At 42.5% G+C, this 19,181-nt stretch overlaps 1 protein-coding gene across 1 annotated transcript in view; it reads left to right on the top strand.

The window, feature by feature from the left end:
- Positions 1–19,181, top strand: part of Clvs1 (clavesin 1) — a 306,947-nt gene that overhangs the window by 84,403 nt on the left and 203,363 nt on the right. The gene's annotated exons all lie outside the window — the stretch shown is intronic.

Raw genomic sequence — 19,181 nt, forward strand, 5'->3', positions numbered from 1 at the left:
TCTATAGTGCAGCTTGAAATCAGGGATGATTATATGTCCAGCAGTTCTTTTATTGTTCAGGGTTGTTTTAGCTAATCTGGTTTGTTTGTTTGTTTGTTTGTTTTTCCATATGAAGTTGACAATTGTTCTTTTAAGGTCTAGAAAGAGTTGTCTTTGAATTTTGATGGGGATAGCATTGAATCTGTAGATTGCTTTTGTTCCCATGGCCATTTTTACTGAGTCAATCCTACCAATCCAGGAGCATGGGAGATCTTTCTGTCTTCTGATATCTTCTGCAATTTCTTTCATCAAATCCTTGACATTTTTGCCATACAAGTCTTTCACCAGTTGGTTAGAGTTACCCCAAGATATTTTATATTATTTGAAGCTACTGTGAAAGGTGTTATTTGCCTGATTTCTTTTACTCAGTCCATTTGTTTTTTGTATGTAGGACGCCTACTGATTTTTGTTGTTGTTTGTGAAGGTTTCCTCTGCAGGTCCTGTATGCATTCCTAAAATTTTTATTTCCTGAATTTCCTCTGTTTATTTTTTCTTTATTGCTTCTACTTCCATTTTCCAGTCTTAAGCAGTTTTATTTGTTTTCTTCAAATGTTTGTTTTTTTTTTCTTGGCTTTCTTTAAGGTATTTATTCATTTCCTCCAATTGTTTGTGTTTTCCTGGCTTTCTTTGAGGGATTTATTTATTTCTTTTTTAAGGACCTCTATCATTTTCACATAGTTTTAAAGTCTTTTTCTTGGGTTTCAGTGATGTTGGAATATTCATGGCCTGCAGTGATAGAATAGACAGGCTCTAGTGAAGACACACTGCCCTGGCTGTTATTGTGTTCTTCTTCTTCTTCTTTTTTTAAAAATACTTTTTATTAAGTATTTTCCTCATTTACATTTCCAATGCTATCCCAAAAGTCTCCCATACCCTCCCACCCACTCCCCTACCCACCCAGTCCCACTTTTTGGCCCTGGCGTTCCCCTGTACTGGGGCATATAAAGTTTGCAAGTCCAATCTTTTGATACATATGCAGCTAGAGTCAAGAGCTCCGGGGTACTGGTTAGTTCATAATGTTATTCCACCTATAGGGTTGCAGTTCCCTTTAGCTCTTTGGTTACTTTCTCTAGCTCCTCCATTGGGGGCCCTGTGATTCATCCAATAGCTGACTGTGAGCATCCACTTCTGTGTTTGCTAGGCCCCGGCATAGTCTCACAAGAGACAGCTATATCTGGGTCCTTTCAGCAAAATCTTACTAGTGTATGCAATGGTGTCAGCGTTTGGAAGCTGATTATGGGATGGAACCCTGGATATGGCAGGCTCTAGATGGTCCATCCTTTCGACACAGCTCCAAACTTTGTCTCTGTAACTCCTTCCATGGGTGTTTTGTTCCCAATTCTAAGAAGGGGCAAAGTGTCCACACTTTGTTCTTATGCTGGCCTTTTGGCATCTGGGTTTGTGGTGAGTAAAGGTATAGTTGCTGATTTTTTTGGTTTGTCTTTGTTGGGTGGGTGTTTTGTTCCTTGTTTTTTGTTTCTTCCCTGGATTAGGCTGTTTGTTGCTTGTTTTACTCACCTGTTCAGCTGGTGTGTTCAAGGGAATGCTTGCTGGTGCTGAGGTTGGGGAAACGAGAGGCCGGGGAAGATGGTCTCTTGCAGCACTAGGGGTGACCCTTAGAATTGGATCTTGCAGAACACAGAGAGGAGAAGGTCCATGGGCAGCCTTCCTGGTTATCTGGCAGGCTTGGCCTGTGGTTGAGCAGGGGTTGTCTGCCTGAGTTGGAGCCTGGGACATACAGATGAGGCAGAGAGGGAAGGCCAGGTTGGGATGGTCTGTGGGATCCGCAGAAGGTGTGGAGGGAGAGGGCTTGAAGCTGCAGTGATGTTCTATTGTAGCACTAGGGACAACCCTGAGAACTGTGTCTAGGGTCAAAGAGTGCTTGTGCCCTTATTTCTGTCACCTTCTTGTACATTCCTTGACATTAATTTGTAGTTATGCCTCCAGCTTCCAAAAATGTATACTTGACTCATTCTTTTTAAGAGCCCTATATGGTTTGTAATCTCCCTATTTCATCTGTCTGTCTGTCCATCTGTCTGTCTATCTATCTATCTATCTATCTATCTATCTATCTATCTATGTATCTAATGTCTATTTCAGTTTTTCAAGATAGGGTTTCTTGTGTAGCTCTTGCTGTCTTGGAACTCACTCTATAGACCATGCTGACCTCAAACTCAGAGATCTACCTGCTCTGCCTCCCAAGTGCTGGGATTAAAGGCGTGTTTAGTTTTAATTGCTTGTGTGATGAATTGGGAAATATATATTGGACTATGGGCTATTTATCAGTGGCTACTTCACTAAAAATAATCACTCCCCCTTTCCAGTAGCCGTTAATAGTACCTCCTTGATGGCCCAGAAGGACTGTAATTCCGAACTCACTGCACAATATTTGTACAAGATAAGGCCTATTAGCATTTCATCCTACATGGATGACAGACTCTTGAGACGCACCCTTCACTGAAGAACCATGAGGGAAAAAAATGCATGCTATCAGCACATAGAATCCTTCACACGTTTGAAGGGAGGGGCAATAGCAGAGTATTTCTGTGGCTGGGCTTTTGTGGGGGACAAATTTACCTGCAAGCCATGTTGATTTCTTGTCTTTCAGGAGGAGAGATTTCTGGACATTGGTACATTTAACTATCTTGCTATGAATGCTTTATGCTGTGGAAAATTTTTAATTCATATATTTTCTTTTCATTCTACCATCAGTATATATTTAATTTACCCTGAAGACCAAAGACCTGCTCAGCTTCTAAAGTTGGCGTTTCCAGTATATCAGATGATTGAGATCGGGCCCTGACATCATTATTTTTTTTTCTAAGATCAAAGTGTATGTATAAGAATGTTATGATGAAACCCAATACTATATGTATACAACGCATGGTATCAAAACCCACAAAAAGATTATGGGCCTTCATATTCATAATATTGCTATTTTTACTTTAGATTCTAGGTCATGGGCTTGTAAAATCTGTTAAACAATATGGTGCATGAAACACATCTGTGTCTGCTCTAAACTGCCCCTGCTTAGAGAACCAAAAGAAGATTTTTACTGGATTTTTCAGTAACTTTCAGATTTTTATATTCCATAAAGAGAGTGTCTGAATGTTGTATACTGTTAATGGCAATCTGCCTAGAGCCTGCAGGAGTGTCATGATTATGAAGATACCTTTAATAAAGCTACATGTAGTTTGGCTTAAGAAAATAACCCCAAATTGGCCTTACTCTAAGGATTCATATGCTTTCAAATCTAAATACCATCTTTGGCTTAACAATATGTAACCCAACTTTCTTTTACATATATTATGTACTATTGTTTTGAGAAAAGACTAGCTAACATATTTTCATTTTTAAAACTTTTTATTGACTCTTTGTGAATTTCACATCATGTACCCCAACCCTACTCATCTCCCTGCCCCTCACATCCAAACTCAACCCTTGCAAAATCCCATCCAAAAGAAAAAAACAAAAACCTTGATGTGGACACTGTAGTATGTTACAGTGTGTCCCACAGTATACTTGTTTGTCTATACTTCTTTGCTTACAAATGTCCACTGCAATGAGTCATTGGTTTGGTTCAAAGCCTATGGCTTCTGCTATACTATCAATACTGGAACTTCCCTGGACTCCTCTTGCATATCCTGTTGTTGCCCAGTGTTATGGAGATCCTGTAGTTCTGGATCTGTAGAACCAGCCCGTTCGTGTGCTCCAATCATTAATCAATGAGGTCGATGTTGGGGTGAGCCAACTCAAAGCCCTGGATCTGAGCCTGAGAGGTATCTGAGTTGTCTATGCCACCAGTGCTCCCACACTCACACCCTCAGGGTTGGCTCATCTGCAACTCTGCTACTAGAGTCAGCTCTATTGTTCCTGGGTAATATGCTGTTCTCCAGAGAACTACAGCTGGTAAGGGGTGAGATCAGCTCTCCCAGGATGCCCAGGGGAACAGTGGGGCCAGTTCTTCATAGCTATCAGACGTCAATATGGCCCCAGGCAGCAGCCCAGAGAAGGTACATCTGGCCTTTGGTGGTAATAGACCTTCACTGCTGCAGGGCCACGAACCCAGAACAGGCCAGGACTTCACCATGGTCTACTCACATCAGGCTGTTGCTTACTACCCTCGAGTCTCCAGTTCTACCTCTCCTCATTCTGCACACATCCTATTGTTTCTTTTTCTTTCATCTCTCCACCACTTGCTTGCTTATCTTAGTGGTGCCTGGGGTCTCTGGGTGTCTGGGATCATCTCAGAAGTGGTCTCAGGAGTGCACTGTCCAATTCATGCAGTGTGGCACCAGGCATGGGTCATCTCAGGCATGGTCTGCCAGCCCAGGCCTGCACAGCGATGGACTGGTGGTTGTCTCAGGCTAACTCCTTGTCCAGAGCCCATGGTGCTAGGCTTGTGATAGTCTTAGGCTCACTCCCCACAGCCCCAGGTTGGGGTTGTCTTGTTTAGGGCTCCCTCCTACTGAGGCCACATGGTCCTAGGCAGGAGTCCCATAGTTCCATTTTTAACATAGTAAAACACAGCAGACTCAAATTAATTTTTGAGTCTGAAGTCTGAAGTGACCTAGGACATTCCCTCTGCTGAGCAACTGCTCATGTTGTTACTCTCCAGAACTTTGCACCAGCCCACACTGAATGGGACCTGTGACACAGCGATTTTCTCTAGCTCCTCACAATAGACTCCATTCTGCTTTCTCTTTTGAGACAGGTTCTCACTATGCAGCCCTGGTTAGCCTGAAGACTAAGCTGGTCTTGAACTCACAGAGATCCACCTGCCTCTGACTTCTGAGTGCTGAGAGCCATTCTATTTTCTATCTCTATGAATGAGCCTGTTAGGCACTTTACATATGAAGGCATATGATATATTAAAATACTGTTTCAAAGCTAAGGACTCACACGGTATGAAACCACCAGAACGGGCTCTGTTCTGTTATTGACTGTGGTTTTTATGCATCCTGCTGATTAGATTTGAGAGGTGGTTTTAGCGAAGGAGGCAATTTTAGAAAATTTCAAATCAAATAAATCACTGCAGCCTTCTCATGTCACACAGAGCTCCTAAGTGGATTAAAGAAAGCAAGTTTCACTACCAGGCCTACTTATCTACTTACACACTGTTGTTATTGATTTCCTAATTGGAAATGTAGGTTTCTAAAGACCTTCAGGGTCTGACATCACATGGCTATGGGGTGATGGTCCTGATGCAGAGACGGTAACTTCCTTGCTGTTCAGCATGTTCTTTCCCCCCGAACCATCACCAAAATGCATTTGATTGATCCTAACACAGACATTCCAAACTGACCAAAACTGATTACTGCTGCACTATTTGATTTAAACAGAATGCATGTTGTGGGGCTAATTCCAACAAATGCATTAGCAGTGACACTTTCATTTACTGTCACTGTGCTAATTGAGCGGAGAGACATTTCCTTTGCTGCTGTGTGCTACACTTTGCAGCGGACAAATATTGATAAAACATCTCTCGTAGTTCTCTCACCCATTAAGTTGATGTTAGGCATGTCTTCAAGGCCTGTAAATTTGATATTTATTCCACAAAGCCCCACAGTTAAGATCTTGATGTTTAAGATTTTATGAGCTTTAAATAATGTCCTAACTCCAGACCATAAATACTTAAATTATTTGTGACTTGTATATACATGAAAAAGGTGGCAAAAATCATTTAGAAGCTTTCATTTCTCTGTCTTCTGAGTAAATCAGCTTTGGAAATAGAAATTTTCCTGTCTGATGGCAAAGTTGGTTGTGGTTTGCTTACCTTAGGGCTCAGGCTTCAAGACCATCAAGATTTCTACCCGTGTCCTAAGGAGATCATAGAACATTGAGTGTATTCTATCAAATTAAAGGGATAAAAGCTGGGTGAAAGAGGAGTGACAAAGGGTAGGAAGAGAAAAATTCTGAGTCAATGAGGCAAAAGGATAACCTAGGCTACAGTATTCTGGTTACAAATCAGCACATCTACTTAGATCTGCAGTTGAGAAGTCAAACGTGACAGCTCGCCCGCCATGCACTGCTCACTCCTGCACTGCTCACTCCAGAGTCACTAGGTACATTTGATTGTATGTCTCCTTCCTACATCAGCAGGGCCCAGGTCTGCATGGCTGTTTAGTGCATATGTATTTATGGTTATTAGCATTAGTGGTGATGATGATCCAGGTAATAAGACACCACAAAAGTCAGGAAAAGAGGGCAGGTCAAGACAAAAGGAAGATATGGGTCAGGACCTGGGGCAGAGTGAGAGCAGACACTGGGAGGAGCTTCCCTCATCCTGAGCATTCTTCTCCAGCCTCACCTCAGTATTGGCAATGCTCAGGACTTTCACTGTTTTAAGTTGGGAATGTATCTCATTTTAACTTCAAAACCCTTAATTCACAATGAACTCAATAGGGACTTCGGAGAAAGATTTTCACCACTTTCTTGATAAGTCAAATGCATAAAAATGCCTCAGCATTTAAGGAGTCAAGACATAGCATTCAACAGTGCTGCCTGTGGTTTCCAAAGCACCGGATGATTTGTATCTTAACATTATGGTGCCTCCCCTTTGTAGACATTACAAAGCACACCATAAACCCTGCAAAGAGAAGAAACCGTGTTACTCACACAGCTGAGCAAGAGTGTATGACCTGGACATGTTGAGTCAAGCTTGAGCCAGAAGGCAATCAAGGCAGCACATGGGAGGTAGAGGACCACAAGGCAAAGCGATCTGTGCTGGGAAGAAGAGACAGCCCTCGCCCTGTGTCTCGGAGGCCCACCCCGGCCTCCAGAACAGACCCTTGTTATTTATTTCCTTCCTTTCCCAGACAATTAAACAACTTCACCTGAACCACTTATTGTCCATCATAAGCAAATTCCAAACCGCCTCTGAGTCTCCGTGGGACAGGAGATGCTGGTGAATTTCTGTCTTATTAAGACAACTTGACTAGTGGACTGATCTCAGGACTAGTATTCTTGTTCCCATAGGTACTTACTCAGCACAACCACAAGTGGTGTGTGGGGGGAAGGTAATGTCTAATTGTAGTTTCATTTTATACATTATAAGGACAATGCAGAGCGTAATGCATAGGGCGAGGGTAAAGCCTTTTCTCTAACTCTGGTGTCCCTTTGGTATAAAAAGTTTACAATCTCCTGTGTCTGCAAAATGACATACTGAAGATTATGGCAAGGCCTAGCAAGAGTGTCACAGCCGAACTATCACAGTTGTCTACTCACAGCCTATGTTATGAGCCACTCAGCAAGTGAGTCAATACGCTCTGTTGAAATTAAAAATCCACACAGAATATCATTAGCAAATGGCTTACAAATGAAATACAATTCAATTATGTTGGCATGTGCCTATAACCCCTATACCTGGGAGGCTGAGACAGGAAGATGGCTGTGAGTTCAGGGACAGACTGAGCCACATCACTAGGTGGAGACCAGTCTGAACTGTGCAGTGAGGTCCCATTTCCAACAAGAAGGAAGAGGGGAGGGAAGAGGGGGCGAGACACTAAAGAATCATTGTTAGATTGCTAGGAAATGGATCTGTCTATCTGGGAAGGAAGGATAGCAAGTGTCAATGTCCCTTTCTGTCATTCTTCACAGGGAACTACTTTATATCAACAGCCTCACAGTACACTCCTTGTAAACTATTTCAGCATAACATTATAAACGCAGAAAACACAGCCTTTCAGTAACTCCTAAACTTTGTGATAGCTCTCTATACAAGTTGGAATATCTATAACGATCGTTGTCTGGCATGGATATAATTAATTACAAGGCAGCTACCATATGTCACCTGTGGCACTTAGTTCAAAGTGCACAATTAAAAACAAACAAAAGACAAAGGTCTAGATTTTTGCCTTCCCCCCCCCCCAAGTACTGGAGATAGGACCCAGAGCCTCATGCCTATGCTGTGGGCTCTCCTACTGAACCAAATCCCTGCCTATCAAAGAATGAGATGATGTGCACTGGATGTTGCTCATGTGCCCTGCATGGACAGAGGTTCCAAGACTTAGCTCTGTGGAGTCATCATGGCGTTCAGTCAAGCCTGGCTTTACTTTGTGAACGATGCATTTGGCTCTCTAGAGTACCGAGTGCCTTGATTCATTCCATGCGTACTCAGGATGAACAGCTGGTACTGAGCAGAGTTGTGCCTGTGCATCAGGCTGCCTGGCTACAGCTGTTGGCAGAGCATTGCGTGCAGAGTGGGCTCCGACCTGGCTCTCCCAGCTGAAGTAGAGCATTTGCTCCACTACCCTGGATCTCCTCGTTGCCCATCCCCAGGGCCCAGCTGTTGCAGAACTCCAGGCTTCCTCCTTTACACAGATGGCCCCTCTGCCTCCAATGTGCGAGTCTCCTTTCAGCTTTCTCCAAGTTTGCTCTAGATTTCAATGTCACATCTTTCTCTGCCCTCTCTCTCATATAAAGTACAGCCTCTTCTTGGTGTCTTTCATTGAATTCATGTGCTACGTGTTATTGATGTGTCTATCATTCTACTTACTCCCATCCTTTTATGAACAAAGGTGTTAATGGCCAAAGACTTAGAGAGGATGCTGGAGACAGCTCAACTTCATTAACAATGGCAATAGGGCAGGAACACCAGAAAGTATGTTTGACTTCATATGCATCCACCCAGTAAATGATGAAACAAGCACAGTCCATATAAAGAGGCAGCACTTTGCTTTCTCTCCCTTTGTCTCTATCTCTAGCAGAGCCTGCCGTGGTGTACCATTTTTCTCATATACCCACAGAGCAAGTGTTTCACCCCTCTCATTGGTCCTGCCAGGGCTCTGTCATTTTGTTCTCTTACTTGCAGCCATGCTGTTGCCTGAGGATGCTGGGCTGAGACTGTAGGGTTCAGGGATCCTTCCATTCACTCAGAGGAGGATGTAAGAAGATGGGTCCTCCCTGATCCAGGCCAAATATACTGACCCAGGGCCTATGCCCTGTGTTTGAAACAGTAATTTATCCTTCCATTTCCTGTTGTTTGCACTTGATAAGAGTCTGCTCCACACTGGAAGCTTCTCTTCCAGGAAGTGCCAAAGGAGGGAAAGACATCAGTGCTGGAAAATTCCTGGTCAGTATGATGAAACACAAAAATTTGCAAATAACAACAAAAACAATTCCTCTCCCTTTCTTCCTCCTCTTCTCTTCTCTTCTCGTCTCGTCTCGTCTCGTCTCGTCTCGTCTCGTCTCGTCTCGTCTCTCCTCTCCTCTCCTCTCCTCTCCTCTCCTCTCCTCTTCTCTTCTCTTCTCTTCTCCTGCTCCTCCTCTTCCTCTCCTCCTCCTCTTCCTCGTTCTTCAAAGAGGATTTTAGTACATTACATAAGTCAACCATGAAGTAGCAGTCACCTTGCTTTAGCTGGCTGAGATTATAATCTCACTACCATACTCGGGAAGGAACTTTTTAAGATACAAATTCTCAGGCTTTCCTAGTTTCCTGGGTCTCAGATACAACTGGAGGAAGTACTTTAGAGGATGCCCTGCTCAATCGTCAGATCAAAACAACAAAAGATCCTACTCCCTCTTGAAGTTGAACTCACTAGGTCTATGCAGTTATAGATCAACCTTGATATCACAAAAGGGAGTCTATTATCTTTGCCAGTCACAATGACTACAGCTCTGTGATCGAGTCAGAGTTTCCATAACACAAGGGCTCAGACAGTTTCCCAGAGATGGCGAAATGATCCTGTCCACAAGGCTAGGCCTTATTCAGCCTTGCTTATAGACCTTGCTGTGTCTTACAAATGCTATCTTTGGTTCTGAAAGTCCTGATGTGAAAGACTAAGTCCAGTCCCCCAGAACCCAAACAGGCCAACTATCCCCTAGAAAGGAATTGCAGAAAAAGGACATAGTCCTCTCACAGTGTCCACAGAACCTGGAGCTCCATGACCCTCACAGATATTCGAATCCTCATATAGTCAAGTTGCTGATAGAAAAAGGGGAACACCAGGGCCAAGAAGTGGGAGTGGGTGGGGAAGCCGGTGGGGGACTTTTGGGATAGCATTGGAAATGTAAATGAAATAAATACCTAATTAAAAAAAACAAAAAGCAAACAAACAAAAAAAGAAATAAATTAACTTTTTAAAAAAGAAAAAAAAAGAAGAAGAAGAAAGTGGCATTGTGCTCACACACAGGCCAATACTTGAAGTCATCCCTAGAGTACTTAGAGTATAAGATGAATGTGAGTACTGCATAAACTGTGGAAATGCACAGCTTCTTAGGGAATAGCAACATGAAAAATAAATGGCAGCCACAATAGTTTTCGGTGTTTAGATTTGTAGTTGGTTAGCTTTCCTGATGTTGCGGCAGCACTTCTGTGATTTAGATCCAGGGGAGTTCAGCAAGTACCTATGTTTCATATCTCCAAACTCCTTGCACATAGAGATGCAAAGGCTGGGGTGGGAGTGTAAGCTATAGTCCGGATGGATGCTTGTGCTCCTATTGAGTGTACATTCTGAAATCCTGACCCAAAATGTGGTGATAGCCTTAACTGGTGGAGGAGGCTTTGGGAGGGGCTGGGTAGGAGAGTGGAGCCTTTGAGTATGGAATCAGTTCTCCAGCATGAAATTCTAGAATGTTCGCTGGGTATCTTCCACTACATGGAGTTGGGACTACCTGTGAACCCTCCCCAAACATCAAGCATCAAGCCTGTTTGGTGGCTTAACCTTGAATATCTCAGCCTCTAGGACTGGTAAGGAAGATATTTCTTTTGTTGATGAGCTACTGTGGGAGGACTATGCACTTTTTCTGCAATTCCTTTCTGGGGAATAGTTGGCCTGTTTGGGTCCTGAGGGACTGAACTTAGGCATCACTCTTTCATATCAGGACTTTCAGAACCAAAGATATTATTTGCAAGACATAACAAAGTATATAAGCAAGGCTGGATAAGGTCTAGCCTTTGGGACAAGTTCATTTGGCCATCTCTGGGAAACTATCTGAGCACATGTGATATGGAAACTCTAACTCAGATCACAGAGCTGTAGTCATAGGTGCCTAGTGTTTTTGTGACTAGCATAAGTAATAGACTGGCTTCTGTGATATCGAGGTAGATTTATAACGGCAAAGATCTAGTGAATTCTACTTTAAGAGGGGGTAGGTTATTTTGCTGTTTTGATGCTGAGGATGGAGAAGGTATTGAGGGTTGAGCTTATTCCCTGAGCTGAGTAAGGCAATGGAGGACACAATTCATGTTCTTCACATAAAGGACTCTCCATTCATCTACATTTTGGCAGCAAGAATCATTGCCTTGTATTTTGAAAGTATGCTGTTGGGTGTTTCTTGGTGGTCTAAAGGAACAGTGTTCATGCTTCAAACATTTAGCTTCCTGGCCATACCTGGTAAGAACTTCTTTTCGAGTAGGGAATTGGCACCATTTCAATGGAAGCACAAGTAATAAACTTTGATGTCAGTTGCAGAAAGATGAAGATTGGCTTTCCACCAAGCCGGCCAAAGCCCGACGTCATGCCCAGTCTCACCGAGCACTTGGTTTGTCCTTGACACAGAATGCCCCGTCTCCCAAACTGCATTGGCAGAATGTCATCTCTTCACTCCAGCCTCTTTCTCATGGACATGCCAGTTTCTGATGTCAACCCCAAGAGGCTTCGGGTGTACAGCTTTGGATTGATGTCATATGTAGGCGAAGGCAGGTGTAATGTAATACTAGAGTCTGTGATTGGACAGTGAAAAATGAAGGTGGGACTAAGAGCTTCAAAGAGAGAGGACAGGGGACAGACAGGGAGAAGGACAGAGAAAGATGGAGGAAGAGGACGAACTGGATCCATGTGGCTTGGAATAGCCACAGGTAGCTATGAATATCATAGAAAAGACAGAATAATATAGGACAATTTGTCCAATCTAGGTGGGCAGATTGTATCAATATCAATTGGCTCTGAGTTCATTGTGTGGGCGTTTTGTGGGTTGAGAATTTACTGATATAAATCTGACTGATAAATTACGAGCCTCTGGAGTTTTGATTTTACTGGGGTATGGGGATTTGTGACAGCTAGCAGCAATAAGCAGGTTCCGCAGTACGCAAACCATGAGTTGGGCGGGAGCGGGGACACCACATTACTAGAGTGTAGCCGGCTATAACATGGATTGCTTTTAATATTACATGCAACATATGGCAGCAAAAGGCATGTGTTGCTTTAGAAGCCAGCAAGCAGCACCTGCTATAAGGCTTAGAGGTGTTGGAGTGGGTGGAGCATGCTGTAATTTAAGGCGGCCTCCCTGGAAATGTACATACACCAGCATGGTGTTTGAGTGTGTTTTAGTGGTTAAATCCACTGGAATTTGAAAGGAGAGAAAGATTGAGATCAAGAGATCATTGGGGCACTTTATGGGTGAAAAATGGCCTGGTTAAATGGTTCTTGGTTTAATAGTCAACTGAAATGTACAAGATGAATGGCTCATACTTCCCGAGTTTGCCTAAGATTTGTGCTACAACGTTCTCGAGCATACAAAGTAAGACTTGGTTTCACATATTACTTGCTTTTAAACACATACTCAGTTGCTTATTGTCAGAACTGGGACTGGGAAAGGTGGGGTAAAAGCAGAGATGGAGCCCACAAATGCTTGGATTTCAGTTTCCAGAGACCAGCATCAAGGTGCAGATCTAATTTTACTATTCAGTACAATAATTTACATGCAACTTTTCAGCTAACAAGGGTGCAGGTTACATAATCAAGGACCAAATGGGACATCAAACTCATTGTCATGTTGAATCTAAGAGGTCTATGACCCCTTTACTGGAGGGGATCAATCGCCCAGAGATATTTCTGAGGTGTAGACAGAGGAAATGACCACCACCCTAGACTCCTTGTTCTGTCTCACTTTTATTTTGCTAGGAGCCATTTCAGATAGCTACTGTTTGTGGCTGGATTAAGATACACTAGCAAGATTTTGCTGAAAGGACCCTGATATAGCTGTCTATTGTGAGACTATGCCGGGGCCTAGCAAACACAGAAGTGGATGCTCACAGTCAGCTATTGGATGGATCACAGGGCCTCTAATGGAGGAGCTAAAGAAAGTACCCAAGGAGCTAAAGGGATCTGCAACCCTATAGGTGGATCAACATTATGAACTAACCAGTACCCCGGAGCTCTTGACTCTAGCTGCATATATATCAAAAGATGGCCTAGTCGGCCATCACTGGAAAGAGGCCCACTGGACATGCAAACTTTATATGCCCCAGTACAGCGGAACACCAGGGCCAAGAAGTGGGAGTGGGTGGGTAGGGGAGTGGGTGAGAGGGTATGGGGGACTTTTGGGATAGCATTGGAAATGTAAATGAGGAAAATACCTAATAAAAATATTAAAAAAAAAGATTCCACAAGTAAACACAGGAGACCAATGTGGAATTTATTTTGGGTAGGTGGGTGGTGGTGTTTGTTTGTTTTTGCTTTCCATCCCATGTTTTCTTTTCCCAGATTAGTTCCCACACTCCCCCCCCCACCCCCTACACAACTTTTTTGTTTTGTTTTGTTTTGGTTTTTGGTTTTTGGTTTTTGAGACAGGGTTTCTCTGTATAGCCCTGGCAGTCCTGCAACTCACTTTGTAGACCAGGCTGGCCTCAATCTCAGAAATCCGCCTGCCTCTGCCTCCCGAGTGCTGGGATTAAAGGCGTGCGCCACCACGCCCGGCTTTCCCCACAACTTTTAACAGTTCAGTTATACAACTGTGGTTTTAAAAGCTGTTGATTAGTTTTGTCTGACTTTTGGGCATAGTTTTGTATTTGCAAAAGAAAGTGGATGAGTTTCATGGTTTGAGAATTTGTGTGTTTTGCAGAGTAGCTCCTATAAGTGTGAGAAATCGCCCAGTTCCTGTCTGACTTCTTCTATGGGCTCTTATCTATAATCCATTTGTCTTGGCCCTTTGGCTAGTCAAAGAGATAAGGTGAGGGGATTGTATTTCTACACTTCTCTCTTGGGAAAAAGAATGGGAGATGCAGACAGCTCTGGAGCACCCTGGGGTGCTGAGTGAGCACATTGCTGCAGACAGGGCAAGGAATGTGGGCTCCTAAGATGTAGCTGGAGTCTCAACCGGTCTTGCCACTGTCCAGTCAAAAGCAGGTCATTTAGTGTCACTGAGCACTAAGTCAGTAAAGGGTTCGTGTTAGTATGCTGCGTACTACAGGGATGGTTATAAAGGTCAAACAAATGAAAACACCCAGTAAGTCATAGCGTGCAGCCCTTTATATTTCAAAGAGTCTGGGGCTTCCACATAAGCAGACATCTCAAGTGGAGAAATTATAATTATCAGAACAATTGAGAAGAAGATTTTCTCTATATTCTACAAGGAGAAAATGTGCAGATAGCCGAAACTGTACTCCCCAGGTGCCGTCAGCAATTTCTCTTCAAGTAGTATGGAAATGATTTCTTATGCTTAGAGTTTAAGTATCCCCAAGGAACATGGGTTGGAGGTTTGGTCACCAGTTTGTCACACTACTGGTTCAGCTTTTAGGAAGTGGGGCCTAGAGGAAGTTCACTTGGGGAGTTAACCTTGAAAGACATGTTTGGACCCTAATAACTTCCTCTCTCCCTGTTTCCTGTCAATTATGTGATAAACAGATTTCATTTAATGTGCTTCCATGATGCTCTCCCCCTTTACACACCCAGCACATGGCGAGTGACCCATAACCCATAAAGCCACCAAGCAAAGCAAACCATTCTTCCAGTTAATTCATTTTAGGCATCTTATCATAGAAACGGAGAACCAGATCACACAGAAGTGGTCAGAACATACAGTCTCATACTGCAGTCAAGAAACCGTAGGGCTGGAGGGTGAAGGCAGGCAGTGTCTCTGCCAAGCCTTGGAGTACCCAGTATATTCCTTGTCTCTTCTTTCCTAGGTGATCTCATTGGGTCACATGCTGTTTAGTGTTGTCTGTATAGCAAACATGCTCTAAGTTACAGGTTCAAGTTGAGACTTTCCCTGAGCCCCAGACTATGTCCAATGAGACTCTCAATTCCATCATTTGGATGTTTTGTGGATATTAGAAAATTAATAACGCCATTGTGGGTGGTCACTGTCTCAAATCCACTTTCTACCATACCCTGACTACCTTACCAAATAGTGCTACCATTCACTCCATGCTTCAGGTCCACATTATAGGAGCCATTTATGCTAGACTCTGCACTGGGGTCGTTCTTTAATCTCCATGTGTTAGAGTTTCCAGAAGAGAGAGAGAACAGTGACACATGTATCTGTTTGCATGGGACTTTGTGAAGACAGTGTGGCACACTGAAGAGCCTCTGAAGGTTTCCTTGCTGGCACGTGTATTTCCTTGTGTTTCAGCGGTATTTGAACAGCCAGCTCTGTTCTTAGTCTGTATTAGCTACTTTTTTGTAGTTGTGATTAAAGACCTCACCAGAAGCAATTTAAACAGGGAGCAGAAGCAGGGCGATAGTTGTATGCTGTTAGGATTCCTCTCATCTCAAGACATCAGGATGCAGAGGACAGGGCCCTCTACTAATCCACTTGTTCCAGAAAGGTTTCACCCCCTAAAGGTTCCACGATTGCCCCAAATAGTTCATGGGAGACAAGTGCTCAAACAGCAGCCTGTGAGGGATGTCACAGGCAAAGGTCATACTAAATTTATTACTTCTTACCATCCTGATACCACAGTTCCGCTTAGATAGCTTTTGATCGCTATTCAAGTCCTGGACATTTTCTATTCCATCTCCTGTCTTTGCTTTCCCTGACTATAGAACAGCCAGAGTCCAGTTCCTCACAATGCCTTTTCCTGTTTGGTTGTGCCTTCCTTTCATCCTCAATGCTGCTCTCTGTGCTAAGAATAAAACAGGTTGATAGGAACCCAGAGATGTGATTGGTGAACTTGCGACTACAGGAGTCTCTTGGAAGAGGATGCATTTAAGCTGTGGGGTAACTGATGACCAGGAGCGGCATGGCGGCTTAGACCAAGCTGAATAACAGAGAGCTGACAGAGTGCTTGCCAAGCTGAATCTAAGCATCCCATCAACCGCATAATGATACACATCTATAACCCCAGCACTCAGGAGCAGGAGGCAGGAGGAACAGGAGACCAAGATCATCAGCTACATAGCAAGTTGAGCTAAATGAGCACTGTTTCAAAATAGTGTTTAGAAATTATAGTCAACTTTATGCTCCATGCTCATGAGGGAGACTAACCTTATGTTACCTAAACCAAAGAAACTCTAATTATGGTAGAAGATTAAAGAGGTGTGTTAGAGATGATTCTAGTATTTATGGTTATTATATATTGTTATTTCTCTTGGTTTTAACTTAAATACAACCAGAAATATAACACAACTTTATATGCACATCTAAAAATGACAAATCCTGCTTATGTAATAGATTTTCCATTTTTATATTTTTACTAAAGATTTTTGATTGCATGGGGTATTCGGCCTTTTCTAACTATGAAGGCATCCCCTCATGCCCTTTTCATCTCTTTCACTGTGTATGCTATGACAGATGCAGTGGTAAACATAGGAGATAAAGTTCCAGATAGCCAGAACATGTTTCTTTGCCCTGTAAGTGAATAAACATGAATGAGTTACTTCTTACCTAAGCGACCTATTCTTGGCTGAGTGACAATTTCCCCTGGTGTTCTTCTACCTTTGCTCTCTAGGATCAGCTCAAAGTGAAACTGTCTCTTCGTGGAAGCCACGTAACGATGGAAGCCAAGCAATCAATATTGGGATTCACCAGCTAGAAGGACTGACATTACATAGCTACAGAATTTTGGTAGAATCTCACATAGCAATCTGCTTTTTCTATATAATAATCACCCATTAGGAACCCATCATGTACCATGTGCTGTTTGGACTCGAGGTATGTTAGTTTGAACAGAAATATACCCCATAGTCTTGGGCACTTGAACACTTGTTCCCCAGTTGGTGGTGCTGGCTAGGAAGGTTATTAACTGCACTCTCCCAACTGAGCCACATCCCCAGCCTTAGATAAGGATGACTGTAAAACTATTTCTAATATAAAGGTAAACAATTAATTCATTGGATGGTTATATTTCTTTACTTTGCTAGTTCTCAATAACAATACAGAGAAACCAAAACTTATTTAAAACTGTGCTTCAATATCTGGGCAGTTTAGTGATCTACTTTAACCCCCTAAGCTAACCTGGCTACCTTCCAGCCCTATCTCCATGATAGAGCTTTAAAATATATCTCTGCCTTGTCAGTAAATGCTGATCACCCAATGGCTGGACTGAAGAGCAAATATGGCAGAAACTTCTACCAGTCAGAGGAAGAGAGAGGGAGGAGGAGTTAGCATTGGAGTTACAAGAAGAGGGTCTGAGAAGACAACATGAGAAAAAAAAAAAACACAGCTGAAGCAGAGAGAGCCAGAACAATGTTCCAGTTCCTCCTCCTTCTCTCTCTCCCCCTGGCTGGCAGAAGTTTCTTCCCTATTCTCTCTTCTGCCCAGCTATTGGGTGATCAGCATTTATTATCAAGGCAGAGAATAGATGGTAAGAACTGTTTACACAAACTTGAGACAAGAGATTCTTGACCTAAGCATTACAATGCTGTGTCTGGATTGACACAAGATATGAGGGCAGAGAAGTCAGCCTTTGAGTAACACAAGGAAAACATTTACACAGTGCAAAAATCATTGTGCCTACAGATGACTTTATAGGAAAAAGTATCTTCAGCCTTAAAAGATAGCAGCTCATATTTCTCATATCCTGTTTATACAACTCATTAAAAATTATGAATTTCTATCCGAATTTAGCTTTTCCTCTTCTTGTGATTAAGCATCCTTGTCAACCGTACAAAAATTAAATGATGATCATGACTGAGGTATATAGCTAATTTGCATTTATTGCCTTCTTGTATGTATAACAAATATAAGCCTTCGCAGATAGTTTCATTTTATTTCAAGGCCCATAAAATGTGCTCCGATTTATTGTAACTTTATTGTCATCTTAAGTTAATTTACATAGGAAAATTCTGTTCACTGTGATTAAGGAATCTGTCTCAGGACTGAAGATGGAAAGGCCATTAACTAGATCTTTATTGATAGATTGATCAGATGAAAAGACTGTCCTTCACAGGCCTGGGATGACCTAACAGTGTAAAAGTCTTGGCGGCAGCAGCTTCAGGACTGGATGGCCATTTTAAACCTGCCAAGACTAGATATGGTTAATTATTCTGTCCACAATCCTTAAAGATAACATTCAGAAGTGTTTTAAATATTTTGACAAATAGCAGGACGCCACACTAACTAACTCACTGATCAGTGACACTGTACCCGGCCCTATGTTAGAGCTCAGGGGTGACTAAGGAAAAGTGCCTGTTCTCAATTCTCATTCAGGAAAACTGCACTACTTTGTCATTGTCTGCTTAGATTACATTAAATGCACTTTGGCTCCATTTCCCCCACATTGTTACCTTATGGGCTTACTTATTTCAGGTGAAATTAGCTCTATTTGCCCAAGTCTAAATCTCCTTGATAGTTATTGATAATGCCATTTCTCTACCCTGATGAATCATTTAAGCAAGGACATACTTAATTCTTGAGTCTCTCTCCTCCTGTTTTTTTTTTTTTTCCATTCTTTCTACTCTTCTATTGTAACCAAACTCTGATTAGTGGGCTTATTGCTTTCTGTGCCTGGATGTCTCTACACATGTAACAAATTTGAGATGTTTCATCAAAGCAGAGAAATTGCTATTTCCCCTTTTCATTATGCTGCAATTGATTTTCAAGCCTCAAGAATTTATCCCCATTTTGGACATGCATCATAACAAACGATGCACACAGTCACTCATTAATTTTAAGTTTGGATGACTCAAAACACATATCTTTTGTCCAGATTAAGTTGCTTGAAATGAGGTATCACTTTCTTCAATCGATTACCCTCTGCAGTCTCATCTGTCTTCACAATTAATATCTTTCTATTTCTTCAAGTATAAATAGGCCTGTCAGACATCAGTCTGCAATCACTGAGCAATGTATTAATAGAGCCACTGATGTGTGGCTCTGTTCTGAGGTGATGCAATGAATTAATGACGTTATCAAAGGTGCCTAATTTGCAATCAGAGGATACCTTAGATCCTGAGAAATCAGAGTCAAAGAAATAATGCCTATAAAATTATTAGAAATGGAGTGGAAACCAAAGAGTACACATGGGGCAAACCATGGCT

This window comes from Mus musculus, chromosome 4 (assembly GCF_000001635.26).
Source record: "Mus musculus strain C57BL/6J chromosome 4, GRCm38.p6 C57BL/6J".
Taxonomy (NCBI): domain Eukaryota; kingdom Metazoa; phylum Chordata; class Mammalia; order Rodentia; family Muridae; genus Mus; species Mus musculus.